General features: G+C 37.0%; 1 protein-coding gene across 7 annotated transcripts in view; it reads left to right on the top strand.

Annotated features, from left to right (window-relative positions):
* B3GALT1 (beta-1,3-galactosyltransferase 1) overlaps nt 1–15,949 on the top strand; it is a 625,710-nt gene that overhangs the window by 334,493 nt on the left and 275,268 nt on the right. The gene's annotated exons all lie outside the window — the stretch shown is intronic.

Raw genomic sequence — 15,949 nt, 5'->3', positions numbered from 1 at the left:
GACTATAGCCCACCAGGCTCCTCCGTCCATGGGATTCTCCAGGCAAGAATACTGGAGTGGGTTGCCATTTCCTTCTCCAGGGATCTTCCTGACCCAGGGATCGAACCCAGGTCTCCCTCATTGCAGGCAGACGCTTTAACCTCTGAGCCACCAGGGAAGACTTAATAAGTACGCAGTGAGGGGTACCAAACACCATCATAAACCCTTTTTCCTTTAGAGAAACACTGGAGGATATTAAGTGGGGCAGTCACTTGATCTGACCCATAGGTCAACTTTGTTGATATATTTGAAATTTTTAAATAGATCAGGGAATAAATATGTACTTGTGTGTTTTTAAATTAATCAGAAGTAAAACTATTAACATGAATTGGTGATAGTAGAAAAGAATAAATAGGTGGAAGAAGCAATTGAAATAAAAATGCAGCAGCATGAGGTAGTAGGGACGAAGCAGGGGATTCACTAAGGGCAGCATCAGGGTCCCCAGCCTGGATGATGGGTGGTGTGGTTCAACCATAGTGACTTTAGGAGGAGAAGCCAGATATGGGAGTTTGACATGAAAGCTTACAAGAATGATGAATTTAAAGCAATAGAGAAAAACTGAAGTTGAGGAAACGGAGGGAAGAAAGTATCAGAGATATAAATTGAGAAGTTACCAGGAGGAGATAGGCTGAAGCCATGAGAATGGAGGAACCACTCAAGGGATTAAATTGCAAGAAACAAACAAATGAAATTCTCCACTTACTATTTTGCACTATATCTACACATATTTGAGATAAAAATGAGCACTTATTATGTACCTAGCTGCCCCCAAAATATCCATCTAATTATAGATGTACAACAGAAGAAGAGTAGAAGGATAGAAGAACTCAGTTAAGTATGATTAACTTAAAGTGAGCGAGGTCGCTCTTTGCGACCCCATGGACTGTAGCCCACCAGGGTCCTTCCTCCTTGGGATTCTCCAGACAAGAGTACTGGAGTGGGGTGCCATTTCCTTCTCCAGGGGATATTCCTGACCCAGGGATCAAACCCGGGTCTCCCGCATTCCAGGCAGACGCTTTAACCTCTGAGCCACCAGGGAAGCCCATGATTCACTTGGGTGAAGATAACTTTTGCTTTAGGACACTATATAGTATAGGTATCAAAATGATAGACTTTGCAACTTCATGCTTGGGTGGCATTAGACGATTGGATGTGAAACAAGTCGCTACTGAATAGTGCTCAATAAATTGTAGGTTGTCTGCTTTTGCTGGGTATATTGTGAATTTCTATACATCTCTTTTCATTCAAGACAGTATTGTTGTAAATAATATTCTGCATTAGTTGATTGACTAAAATTCCATGACTGAGTAAAATAATGCATGTATTTCCTGATGTGGCATGACTAGAGTATGATTTGATGTGTATGATTGAACCCAATTTGTTATCACATCAAAACACATTTTTTGGGGGGGGTGTTCTTAAACTTTCTAAAAATCAAATAGTCATTTAATCTCATGCCTTCACAGCCTTGCATTACAAATGTTATTTAAAACTTGGATAAGGAACATAGGTGTAGGCAGCTCCTTGCTCTGAACTTTAAAGATGGGGCTGAAAGTCATGCATAAGGAGGATGCAGCAGGTTGGGAGTTCCAGGCAGAGCAAGGGAGATAGGTCAGGTGCCCATGTTGGGGAGCAGGGTGGATAAAGATGACAATGGAAGGTACACCAGGGGGCCAAAGCTGATTTTAAAAGTCTCTGAGGGTTATAGGGCAAAAATATACTAAAGTTAGTCATTATGGCTGTCTGCTGTAGTTAAAACTGTAGATAAAACCTGTATCATGTTTTATCTTATTTATCTGTTTTGCCATAATAATTCTTCTTAGAAGTAAAACCAGTCACAGTGAAGATGGTCCTGTTAACTCATAGGTAAGGAAAGCCTTCAGATTCCCCAAGAATATGTTGAAATATTGTACCTTTATCCACACATGTATGTACATCAACTCTTTATTGTCTCTTATATTTAGAAAAGTAAACTGGAGAATCACTGCAGCCCAAACTTAAAACATTGTGAAAACTCCTAGCAAACTCCTAGCAATAGTCAATGTCTTTCACTGATGACTTCACCATGGGGAAGAAGAAAAAAGAATAAATTGTTCAATTTAGAAATATAATTTTCAACATAAATCCCACCAATATGTTGTTGTTGTTCAGTCGCTAAGCTGTGTCTGACTCTTTGCAACCCCATGAACTGCAGCACGCCAGGCTTCTCTTTCCATCATGATCTCCCGGAGCTGCTCATACTCGTGTCCATTGAGTCAGTGATGCCATCCAATCATCCCATCCTCTGTGCCCATCTCCTCTTGCCCTCAATCTTTCCCAGCATCAAGGTCTTTTCCAAAGAATCAGCACTGGCCAAAGTATTCAGTACTTAGTTAATTGAGATACGTATAAGCTTATGCATTTTGGCAAAATAAAAGCGAAACTTGCTTACCTTTTTGAAAATATCAAAGACCTGTTCCAGAGAGACTGGTAACTCTTTCTATCTGTCTCTTTCTGTGTTACATATGCTTGTAATGGTTATTTTCATTCATTAGAGAGGGATTTAAGCTTTTCAATTTTTCTAACTTTAATACTGCTGTTATGTAAGAGAAGGAAAAGCTCTGAGGAGCCTTCCTAGAAGAGATAATTGTGCAGAACTCCTGGTCTCCTTCTTCAGTCGTGTAACATATATCAGTTGGTAATGGTTAATTAGTGTATGCACTTGCAATTTGGTCTCCTGAGGAGGGAAATTACATTTCTTACTTTTAACCTAGAAGAGCATAGAATTCTGTGAATGTGTTCATCTTACTAAGACTTTACAGCCTTGCCTTAAGCATCTATTGAGGGGAATGGAATGGAAACAAGAGAAGATGACAAGCCATTTGCTGAGTACGCCATTTATAACAAGAAGTACCTAAGGTGTTAGGTGCCTGATTTACCTGTTGGACTTAACAGTGGACTGTGCGTATACTTGTATTTTTACATACGTGTTCATTTGACTGAAAATGAGAGACAGTGTGTTCTAGTTGAGAGAACACCAGCTTTGGAGTTATTTGTATCTGTTCCAAGCATGACTACCTGTTAGCAGTTGCATAACTTTTGAAGACGTACTTAATGTTCCGATTCTTATTCCTCTCATCTGCGAAACAAGAAAAATATTACTATACCCTTGAAGGACAGTTGAATTAGAAGTAATCTGTATATAATCCTTAGTATAGTGTATTCCACATTTAAATGTTCAATAAATGATAGAATTTTTATGATTGATATTATCGAGATCTACCTCATTTCTCTGCCCCTTCATTTTCTTCCCTTTTAATATATAATTTAAAACTTAACAGAAAATATTATAGGAACATAATATACTTTAGTAACTTGTTAAAATGATCACATTATTGTCCACAGCAATCAGTAATTTTAAAGGAAACTTGGGTGACACATTTATTGCAAAGTTCTCTTGGGGTAGACCTCAGTGCTGTTATTTATAAAATAGTAATTTGATAAGTAACAGAGTTGTGTGAATTAAATGGCCTAAGATTTGTAGAAATATTCTGCAAGCTATAAAAAATTATGTGAATGTCCACTGGTCCTGAAAAGCACTTTAGAGTTCATCCAACTCCTTGTTTTAAGGATGATAAAAATGAGAACTAGAGAAAGTATGATTCATCCAAGGGTACATAATTAGTGAGTGGCAGAATAAAACTCTAGCTTTAGTGACCAGTGTTCCAGAGTATTACCCACTAATGTTGATAATGTGTGTTCATTGTCCTGTTTGAGTGGGCCTTTAATATCCTTCTAGTTTTCTAACCGGAGCCTGGTGGGCTGCCGTCTATGGGGTCGCATAGAGTTGGACACGACTGAAGTGACTTAGCAGCAGCAGCAGCAGCAGCAGCTTTCTAATGCTCCATTGCTATAGCTATCATTCAGGTACAGAATGTGTAAAATGTGTAAAATTAGTATGATATAGTACTGCCAACTGACATCGAAGAAGATCTGGTTCTGTCTTAGACAATGAGGGAGCTATGGGATTTCCCTATCTTGCCACATCACCTGTCTTCCTTGAATCAACTCCAGTTTGCAAGGCCATTACCATGTGTCGTCTGGCACTGTTTCAGAATGAGGTGTTGCTGAAGTTAAAGCCATAGGGTTCTGCAGTTTCATTTGGGAGAAAAATTTGATTCCAAATTGAAGCAGCTATTTGATCGATACAAGAGATCACTGTCGCTGCTGCCAGGGCAAAAATGCATGAAAATGAAAGTCCAGTAGTGTCTTCTTTCAATATTAAGAACAACTTCTCATCTCCCTAAATAATTAGCATCTGTGAGGTGTGCTCAGAAACTTAAATCTCACTGGATTTCTTGATACTAATGTGAAGGAGTAAATAGTGATAAGAAGTTAGGATATCAGATAGGCCTGCTTACTGAGAGCTGCCTATACAAACTAGACAATTCTAACAGATGGCATTTAGATGTAGAATGACAGATGGAATTACTTTTATCCTGTTATTGGAAAACAGAAGCAAAGCTGAAATAGATGGCCAACTAAATGAAATCAATCAACGTAAGCCACCTTTATGTTCAGATGCTCAGTTCTAGTTTTGCATATATGTTCTTTCTCTCTCTCCCTCTCTCTCTCTCTCTCTCTCTATATATATATATATATATATATATACACACACACACATATGTACACACACACACATGTATGTAGGTATATATATGTGTACATATATACTGTATACATATAATCTGTGGTGGTGGTGGTTTAGTCACTAAATTGTGTCTGACCTTGTGACACCATAGACTGTAGCCTGCCAGGCTCCTCTGTCCTTAGGATTTCTCAGGCAAGAAAATTGTAGTGGGTAGGCCATTTGCTTCTCCAGGGGATCTTCCTGATACAGGGACTGAACACGCGTCCCTCAGATTGGGATTGCAGGTGGTTTGCTACATTGCAGTCAGATTCTTTGCTGCTGAGCCACCAAGGAAGCCTCATATATACTCTGTATCTAGTATATATGTATGTGTGTGTGTGTGTATCATACTATATATTATAGAACATATTTACTTATTTTAATATTCCAAGGAACTGTCCATATTATTAACTCATCAAAGTTAGGGAGAGACAACCAGTGTGACTGGCAGGTAGATTCAATGTAAATTGCTTCATTTAGGTGTCACACAGACTTTGTTTCATCACCAATAAAGAACAGTACTCATACAATGAAGAGGAAAATTATAGCAAAACAAAACCCCACCTCAAAAGCAATATTTGAAAAAATGTCATTGACTCATATAGACTCACATAGCATTAACTCAGTCTATCCTGGAGAACTGTAGTGAACTGTTGTTTTTATAACACATTCTCAGGTGATGTGTCCACTATTAGTCTTTTGTATAATACGGTTTTCTTTATTAACTTTGGGTGTTTATTACATATATAATAGGCCTCATTGCAGCAATACCTGAACTGGCTTCAGTTATTCCATTTTTGTTGGCTTAAAATCATAAGTGTTTAAAATTGTTAGGAGTAAAAAGATACTATTATAAAGATGACTTAATTAAAATGTGGTAGAAAGGACATACATTCTGTTAATCTATTGGACTATCCAGTGCCATATCACAAAATCATAGACTGCCACAGCTTTTAAAAATTGTTGTATATGGATTGAGGCCATCTGTTCCAAAAGTTGTTTTTTTTTTTTTTTTTTTTAACAAATGAGAAGAATGAGGCTCAGAGAGTGATGACTTGCTCAAAGTGAGTCAAACAGCGAGTGGAATTAGGATTCCTCAGCTCCCAGGTCTCAATTTAACCGAAGTTGCCTCTGCATTTGCTTTGGATACTGGTTCTTAGCTGAAAAATACTCAATTCTTTCTGATTGAGAAATTACTATAATAATTTTTTATTTCTTTTTTTTAATTGGAGGCAAATTACTATAATAATATTTTTTGATGAACAGACTTCATGCTTTTTCATTATGATTTGTGTGACTTTTAGGGTCTAGAGTATAAGTCATCCATAAGTAGAAATAGAATAATCAAAGAAGTAAAAAATAATGAGATGCCATTTTATGAAAAAAACAAAATCAAAAACAGGCAGATCACATTTCTGCTTTTGGTTTTCAATGATATTATCTTCATCTGTACAACACATTTAAGAGTCCATTACAAGTTTTGTTATATATTAGTCTTCATATTGCATAGGTGGCCAAAGATGAGCAGTTTTTCCTGATGGATGTGTTGGATAAAGCTGTGATTTTTGTGGGTGTTTTTTCCCACATGGCATAAGAATATCCCCAAATTAAATATTTTTGTTACATGACACCAAACTATATTGCAGTTTGTATTAGAACATTTCATTTTACATAAAACTTAAACAAAGTCAGATCATATTCTTTATCACAATGTACCCTGCTTCACTGTTAAAATTATTATTGCTACACAAAATTGATAGTAATTCTCATGCACTATAACTGCACACGTGTTTTGTTTTGTTTTTTTTCCCATTTCTGACAGGTTACTCCTGTGGAAAAGTTAGTTGTATTCAGGATATTAAATACTTGGTTTTTGATCATTAATTATAGATATGGAAAAGACAGCAATAGGCAAAAATGGAGCATTTATCTCACTTGTATCTGTATATAGCAGAAATGTGTCTCCATGATGTATGTCCTTGTAAGCATCTGATGTTGTAAGGTACCAATCTAGATTTGTGTTACTTGATGCATTATTTCTTTCTTTTCTGTTTGGAGAGAGCCAGATGAGGATAATAAGAATTCTTAAGAAAAATTCTACAAGTATGATCAGAGTGAAATGATCTGCAAAACCAAAGTAGGATGAAGTATCGCAAAACCCTGAGAAACAGTCACGATGTGGCAACATCTCAGAATCAATCACCCCTTTTTTATGAGTCCAAGGCCACTGTGATACTGAGAGCGACCAGTGCTGTAAAGTATTATGGTTTCATAGCTTTTGTAGCCTTTCCCAATGTTTAACCCCTATTTTTGTGGCAACTTTATTGAGAGATAATTCACAAATCAGATAATTCACCATTTTAAGATGTACAGTTCAATGGTTTATAATAGTTGCAGAGTCGTACAATAATCACCACAATTTTCAGTCCTTTTCATCACCTGAAAAATACACCTATACTTTTTCATTATTATACCCTCTTTCTCCAATTTTCCCACACCTAAACCACCACTACTCTACTTTTTATCTCTGGAGATTTGCCTATTTGGGGCATTTCATACCAATGGAATCATGTAATACATGGTCTTTTGTGAGTTACTTATTTTGCTTAGCATAACTTTTTCAAGGGGATTCATATAAGCATGTATCAGTGTTTTATTCCTTTTTTTAGACAATGTTCTATTTTATGGCCATACCACATTTTGTTTATCTAATCAATTGTTCATCCATTCAAAAGGTGTTATTTCCAACTTTTGCCTTTTATAAGTAACACTGCTATGAACACTCATGTACAAATTTCTACATGAAATTATGTTTCCATTTCTACTGAGTTTAGATAGATAGATGGTGGTGGTGGTTTAGTGGCTAAGTCATGTCCAACTCTTGCAACTCCGTGGACTATAGCCCGCCAGGCTCCTCTGTCCATGGGATTCTCCGGGCAAGAATACTGGATTGGGTTGCCATTTCCTTCTCCAAGATAGATAGATATATTGGAAGAATTTAGTAACTTAAAGTAACATTTATTTTCTTATCTAACTAGATTATCTTACTGTCAGATTATGTTGTTTTGACCTCTGTGGATGAAAACTAGATCCTTTATGGTTAATGCTTAAGTTATAGAGATTAGTTAACGCTTTATCTCAATTCTATATAGGACAATTTGAATTCAGGTGTTTTAAAAATCTGTTCTGTTAGTCACATTGACTGTAACATGATACTGATGTAATATTCCCCAATATTTCCATTACTCAGTTTTATACTTCTCATAAACCAGTATTACTGAAATAGCTTCCAGGCTTAAAATTACAGGTTTTGATTTTTTGACTACATTTTGTGTACAGGTACTGTGCTGATTGCTCTATGTGCATTTCTGGAATTCTTAAATGAACTATGTGAGATAAATATTATTATTCCGGTATTACATTTGAGAAAATGTACAGTATTACATTTGAGGAAACTTGAGACTCAAAGAAATTAAGTGACTTACCCAAGGCATTCAGTTAAGCAAGTGATAGAAATATATTAGAAGCCAAAAGCCATCCATCCAGCCCAGAAGCCTGGGTTCTTCTCACATAACAGGCTGTCCATATTGAGAAGTCTTTGACCAACAATACCAAGTAAAATAATTTTATTGCAGCTCTTATAAAGTTGCTTCAACTATTCAGTTCAACACAGATACCCACAGTAAACAGCATGAAAAATGAGTAAAATCTCAAATATCTGCCAATATTTAATATATTATACATTAATATATTATATATATTATACATTAAACTTAATATATTATACATTAAACAATATTGAAGAGTAGTTTCAAAGTTTTTTGATCATGATACAGAATTAGGAACATGTCTCATATCAAAACCCAGTTATCACTTATATATAAAATTTCAAGCATGAATTCATATTCTTCACAGGTTTCAGGACCCATAGGTCTCCAAGCACAATTTTAAAAACACTGGCATAGACTATCTGGAATGAGGCAGACTAATTTTTATCAGAGACTAATCTGAAAGTTACTCCTCTTTCTTGAAAATAGCCAGGAACTATGAAAATCCTTCCCATTCCATAGGGCCATGAAGCAGCCAAGCATAAGATGGCAGGTCGACTGGAGACACAGTAGTTTATAGAGGCTGCAGCTTGCATAAATGAGCGCCCAGCAAAGAGAAGAGAGAGACAGAGGACCATAGTACCCAAATGGAGAATTTCAGAGTAATCAACAGCACATCATTAGCAACTTCTAAAGCATACTGAAGGAAAGAAAGTCACTTTAGAAATATGGCCAAGACTTTCTTTTCAAACAAGTGCAAATTTAAAATCAAAGAACTATAAAATAATATGTAGTTTATGGTAAACTACTGCAGACTTAAAGAATTGCTGGATAATCTGCAATTTATGGGATAGGCCTTGCTATTAGGAAATGACCTTCAACTATATATATCAGTTTAGGGTCACAACAAGCAGAAATGATCAATGATCAAGGATAAAAGTATCATACTGATACTAATCTGTTGAGAAATATTTCTACTGGGTATTTTTTAAAGATGTCCATAAATTTTATGGAGAATATTACTTTAACCATATATATGTTACCTATAGTTAGTTATAGACTCAATTATTTTTGACTCTTCACTGTAATTCTCAGCCCATAGTTGCCATAGTTGCCTTTACAATTTTTTTTTAAATCAATATATTTTCAGGGATGACTCTTTGGTTGGGTTGGTCCCAAATAATGGTTGTCACAAAGTAGGCAGATAAGGTAAGCAGCATCTCAGATATAATATTCCTTTAGCAAGAATTATTCTTGTTTGGCTACGCCTCACATCCATGGGAGGAAAGTCACCACATTATTAATGTTATTAATTATATTATAATTAGTATAATACTTTACATTGTTATAGTAATATTATAGTAATTATAGTAATTATTATTATACCAATAATTAGCACAGTCATATAAAATGGTACTATTGCTAGATCTCCTCTTTGGAAAGCTTCCTCAACTTTCCACTTGACAGTAAATAGGGATTACATATAAGCTGTAGTTTTCAGGGCATGTGTCATCAAGATTTTAATAAAGAAATATTTACATAATCAACCTATTAAGATAACCAATTCTAGTTCTTCTTTAGCATTGGAAAGATGTAATCTTTCATGTGATTTCTGAACTTTACTTACCTACACTCACAACTTTATATGTCTCAAAATTTAAGCCACAGAAGAATGTAGCAGAAGGATCAGCCCTCAAGAGATGGAAGACCCAGATAACTACTAGCTCTGTCTTAATAGTCATGGATTAGGTTTCCTCTTAGTGAAAGTAGTAATATTAGGAAAGTCAGAAATCACTTTGGAATCTCAATTTTCTTACAGGTAGAAAAGGGAAAACATTATTATTACTGGCCTCGATGAGCACAGGGTTGTTGTAGGAACTGAATGCGATAACAGGTATGCAAATTCTTTATAAATTGAACTGCACTAATGTAAAAATAAAAGGAACTTCATTGGGCAGCCACTTTCTTCATACCTCTGATCCTCACAAGCGAGTTATCAAAATATGTCTACCCATGATACTAATGAATTATTAGGACTGCTTTCTTTGCCTCCTTCTTGACATCTATATTTGCAGCCAGTTGCCTCTAAAGGTGATTCTTACCTCCTTAGTTTTCTCAGGTTGAATCCCCTTTCTTTGCAGTTTAAATTGTCTTCACTGAGAATGTGCTCTGGTGAAATGCAAAGACTGCACCGTGTCATCATGTAGATCCAGACAGCTGAGAAACAGCTGAGGAATAAATATGAAAAACATTTCTTCAAACTGAAGACTTAAGAAAAGAATTTTTTTCAAACTCATGTAGAACAAAAACTGCTACAATTTTGAATAATTTAACATTTCTATGGCTTAATTGAGTTATCTCAATTAAAAACACAGTGAGAAAATTTCAATAGAAAAATTGCCAGAGAAGAAATAATTAAAATAATTACTATGTTTAAGAGGAAATTTCCTAAATTGAGAATATTGTTCAAGCAAAAAATCTGAAATCATATAATATACAGTAATCATTTTCTTCACATTACAAATACACAGCAGCTGCTCTGTTCCTAAATTGGTTGTGTATGGCCTCTTTGGTGAAGAAATGGTAGCTCCCCATAGCAGAACAACTTGAATGTACTGATGCCAAGCATGCCGTGGTAATTAATTGCTTAGCAGTTCCCATGTTATTATATTTGATTACAAACTCCACCAGGGCTGACAAGAATTTGCTCCTCTGGAAGTAGGAACTTTCCAAGGATTCAGGAGCTTGGCTTTATATCAAAAACAAAGAGTGTGATTGGTTACTGAATATACAGTTATATATTTTTATATTGTCACCTCTATTAGGAAATTTACCTAGAAACACATAACCATTTTCTTTTGTAAATTACTATAATTTTCTTTCATTTGTGCCCTAAGGAATAAAGGTACTTTGCATTTATATACCTGCAATTAAGATAATATCATATCTGTTACCACAGTGGGCATGGCAACAATGATTCCCAGTGGGGCCAAGACTGAAAATCTAAAAGTGATGTTCATTAGATTTAATAGATTCTAGGGATACAGCTAATCAAGGTCAAGGATGGGGGGGGAGAGAGAGACAGCATGGGGAGAAGTTTTAAAAAATACCATAAGGAAGACATAGGAAGCCTACAAAGAAAATGAGGGCAGATAAATAAGTTTGGTGCTAGGTCTATGATGGCCACCAAAATAAATGGGACAAGGCGCAGGGAGGCAAAAAGAGAGTATAAATCTGCAAAGGCTGTAAGCAAAGAAGAACAAGTGAGTCTAAGAACTGTACCCTTTACAGAGACCATGAGACCTGATTTTGGGGCAAACATTCCTTGGTCCTACAATTTATAGTCATATAAGAACTCACAGGTATGTGATATAATGAGCAGATATGCAGTACAGTAAAGATTGCAATCTAGAATTGGATTTAGAAAAGGCAGAGCATTCAGAGATCAAATTACCAGCATCTGTTGGCTCATATAAAAAGCAAGGGAATTCCAGAAAAAACATCTATTTCTGCTTCACTGATTACACTAAAGCCTTTGACTGTGTGGATGCAACAAACTGTGAAAAATTCTTCAAGAGATGGGATTACCAGACCACCTTACCTGCCTCCTGAAAAATCTGTATGCGGGTCAAGAAGCAACAGTTAGAACCAGACATGGAACAACAGACTGGTTCCAAGTTGGGAAAGGAGTACGTCAAGGCTGTATATTGTCACCCTGCTTATTTAATTTATATGCAGAGTTAATCATGCAAAATTTCAGGCTGGATGAAGCACAAATTGGAATGAAGATTGCAGAGAGAAATATCAATAATCTCAGATATGCAGATGACACCACCCTTATGGCAGAAAGAAAAGAGCTAAAGAGCATCTTGATGACAGTGAAAGAGGAGAGTGAAAAAGCTGGTTTAAAACTCAACATTCAAGAAACATTCAAAAAGATCATGGCCTCTGGTCCCATCACTTCATGGCAAATAGATGGGTAAACATCTATTGCTGGACCCTATTGCTGGGAAACAGTGACAGACTTTATTTTCTTGGGCTCCAAAATCACTGCAGATGGTGACTGCAGCCATGAAATTAAAAGACGCTTGCTCCTTGGAAGAAAAGCTATGACAAACCTAGACAGTGTATTAAAAATCAGAGACATTACTTTGCTGACAAAGATCCGTCTAGTTAAAGCTATCATTTTTCCAGTAGTCATGTATGGGTGTGGGAATTGGACTGTAAAGAAGACTGAGTGCTGAAGAATTGATGCTTTGAACTGTGGTATTGGAGAAGACTCTTGAGAGTTCCTTGGACTGCAAGATCAAACCAGTCAATCCTAAAGGAAGTCAATCCTGAATACTCATTGAAAGGGCTGATGCAGAAGTTCCAATACTTTGGCCACCTGATGCAAAGAGCCAACTCATTAGAAAAGACCCTATTGCTGGGAAAGACTGAAGGCAGGAGGAGAAGGGGATGACAGAGGACAAGATGGCTGGATGACATCACTCACTCAATGGACATGAGTTTGAGCAAGCTCTGGGAGATGGTGAAGGACAGGGAAGCCTGGTGTGCTGCAGTCCATGGGGTCACAAAGAGTCGTACATGACTGAGTGACTAAACAACAAGAACAAGATTGCAATGGAAAGAAAGCACTAGTTCTCTTAAAGGTCTCATGTAAGTGAAATTTTCTTTTCTTTTTTTTTGGTCAAGTCCCCTATTTATGACTTCCCCAATGTTTTGGTAGTGAGCTGCAGTATAGGATACATTGACCCTAAGGTCTCTAAGTAGAGCACAGAAGCTCCAGTGTATGCTATTTTCAGTCATCATTGGAGAAAAATAATAATTGCTCCAATTTTTGCTCCTGTTTTGGCTATTACTGTGTAAGAAACTACCCCAAACTTAAAGGCTCCATTTAAAACTTTGTGACTTGGGAAAACAAAACTGTTATCTCTCGTATTGACTAAGCATATGTGAGTGGGTGATTCTCCTTTAGTGTTTAGGGTTGATTAGGGCTGCAGTTTTCTGGAAGTTTGAGTGCCCTGGAGTATCCAAATGGCTCACTTACATGGTTGGTGCTGGAGATGTGGCTGTCAAACCAAGTTCTTTGCGTTTCCCCCTCATGGCTTTTGTATGTGGCTTGGCTTGTCATGGCTCAGTGGTTGGGCTCAAAGAAGTTGAATTTCCAGCATGTGCGTGAAAGCTGCATATCTCTTAAGGCCCAGCCTTGGAGATTATACCACAGCATTGCTGCTGCATTCTTCTCACCTGGGCAAGTCTCAGGAGAGGCCCAGATTCCAGGTGGGGAGAAGTAGACTCCACTATTGGATGGGAGGTATGGCAAAGAATGTGCTACCATCTTTATTTCACTCCAACTACCTACTATGTGCCAAGTACTCTGGTAAGTGCTTTGTCCACTGTACATTATATAAACCTCAGAACCATAGAGCCGGTTAAACATCATTATCCTCAGTTTGTCATTTAGGAAATTTGGAGATCAGAGATATTCAATTATAGAGTTAATAAATGAGTGAAGTGGGATCTGGATGCTAGTGCCTTTGTCTCCACAGCCCCAGTAAGCCATAGAGAAAGAGGACAGGAGTGACAACTGCGTGTGCATTTGTTAAGTCAGTTGTATGGCTCTATTAGTGGATCCTGAATTGCTGGTTGAGTCCCCTTCCCCACTCCCTTTAAGATTATGAAGTTTTACTGTTTTTTTAAGCCTATAAGACTAAATTGTCTAGAAATTTCCAAGATTCGATCTTCTACACTAATTCACTTTGCTTCTTCTGAAAGTGAAAGTGTTGTGACTCAGTTGTATCTGCCTCTTTGCAACATCATGGACTAGCCCACCAAGCTCCTCTGTCCATTTAATTCTCCAGGCAAGAATACTGGAGTGAGTGGCCGTTTCCTCCTCTAGGGGATCTTCCTGACCCAGGGATTGAACTCAGGCCTTCTGCATTGCAAGCAGATTCTTTACCATCTGAGTCACCAGGGATTCTTCCAAATAAATGAGTGTGTTGAGTTCTCGCCACGCAGAAAATTACAAAGAGAAATTAGGGCAAATCTCATGCCTCTAAGTTTTTCAATCAAGTACAGTTGTGGTCTGATCAAGTGTACTTAATGATAGAAACCTGCATGGCATGTGCCTAGTTGAATTGAAAAAATCTACTATTATAACTAATTTAGATCCAAACTAACTGTACTGTAAAATATGCATAGATATCTAACACTTTAAACCTGTACAAATTATTCTCTTAAACACACTCATTACAAGTTTCCTTTATATATTTCAGAATCCTTTTTAAGGCCATAAAAACTGTGTGGAAAATGGAGCCTTCAATCAAAAGTAGTTTTGTCTATGTAAATAGTTGGTTGGTTGGATTTCTTTTCTGCTTCAGTTTCCTTTTCCACCAAATAGATCAATTATGTGACTATGGCTTATGAAAAAGAGATAGAGAAAAGTTGAAACTGTTTGAAGTTTTGAAACTCATTTGTGAGGAAAGATTAAAAGACTGGTGTGATGTAGTTTAGCCTTGAGAAGAAAAGACTGGGAAAAAGTAGGCTCAGTGATAAGAACTTGTGCACTCTATTTAAAGTAAGACAGATGTGAATGTGCTGAAATTACAGTGGGGTGGTGAGACTTCTTTACAGGTAAATTTCACCAGGAACAGTATTGTAAATTCCTGGCTTAGATTTTGAAATAAGGATGTAGACTGTTAGCACTGCTGCTGCTGCTGCTAAGTCGCTTCAGTTGTGTCCGACTCTGTGCGACCCCATAGATGGCAGCCCACCAGGCTCCTCCATCCATGGGATTTTCCAGGCAAGAGTACTGGAGTGGGTTAGCACTAGCACCTTTAAAGACAATAAAGGTTCTCTTATAATCTCTAGCATTGAGGGAGCAGGTTCTGCATGAACACATGGAGACAGAGGAATTTTCTTGCAAAAGGCACTGTGGATTATGATTTTATGAAATGCTTGAGTGTGTATCCTCGGGCTAATGATTGGGAATAAGAAGCCCAACAAAATTAACTAGCTTCCTCAAAGTCATTGGCTGTATCAATGATAACAAAACATTATTAGATGTTTTCTTCCTTTTCTCTTCAGTTGGTAGATTCTACCCTGTGTAGAATGATAGAAGGGGAAAAAAATGAATGAAGGAAGGAAAAAAGAAGAGAAAATCAGAATGATCTAACTGCATTAAATGTAGTCACTTCTTGGTGTTTAGTCGCTAATTCATGTCCGACTCTTCTGTGACCTCAATCAAGGACTGTAGCCCACCAGGCTCCTCTGTCCATAGGATTTTCCAGGCAGGAGTAATGGAGTGGGTTGCCATTTCATTTACATCCTCAGAAATTTAGTGGTATAATTTTCCTGTTTTTGCTCACTAATAGTCCAGTGTGGATATTCAGCAAGCATCAGGGTTTGGGGGCCTCTCCTGTTTCAAGCAGAGCGAATGGAGAGAGTACATACAGATTTGTGGAGCAGGTTGTTATGGGTCATGTTTGTATGAGTCGTTTGTCCAAACTCAGTCATATGACCCTATCTTACTGAGAGTGAGGTTAGTACATGTAAGCTTAGCTGTGTGCCCAGGACTTTTGTATGTGTGTCCAGACAAGCGAACAAGTAACAAAGCCAATAACAGACCCAGAAGACTTTCTATCAGAAAGTTTGTTACTGTTTGTTACTGTTATTGGCTTTGTTACTTTGT

Source organism: Bos javanicus, chromosome 2, assembly GCF_032452875.1.
Source record: "Bos javanicus breed banteng chromosome 2, ARS-OSU_banteng_1.0, whole genome shotgun sequence".
Taxonomy (NCBI): domain Eukaryota; kingdom Metazoa; phylum Chordata; class Mammalia; order Artiodactyla; family Bovidae; genus Bos; species Bos javanicus.
Note: the sequence above shows the minus strand (reverse complement) of the source record. Positions and strands in the feature narration are given on the sequence as shown.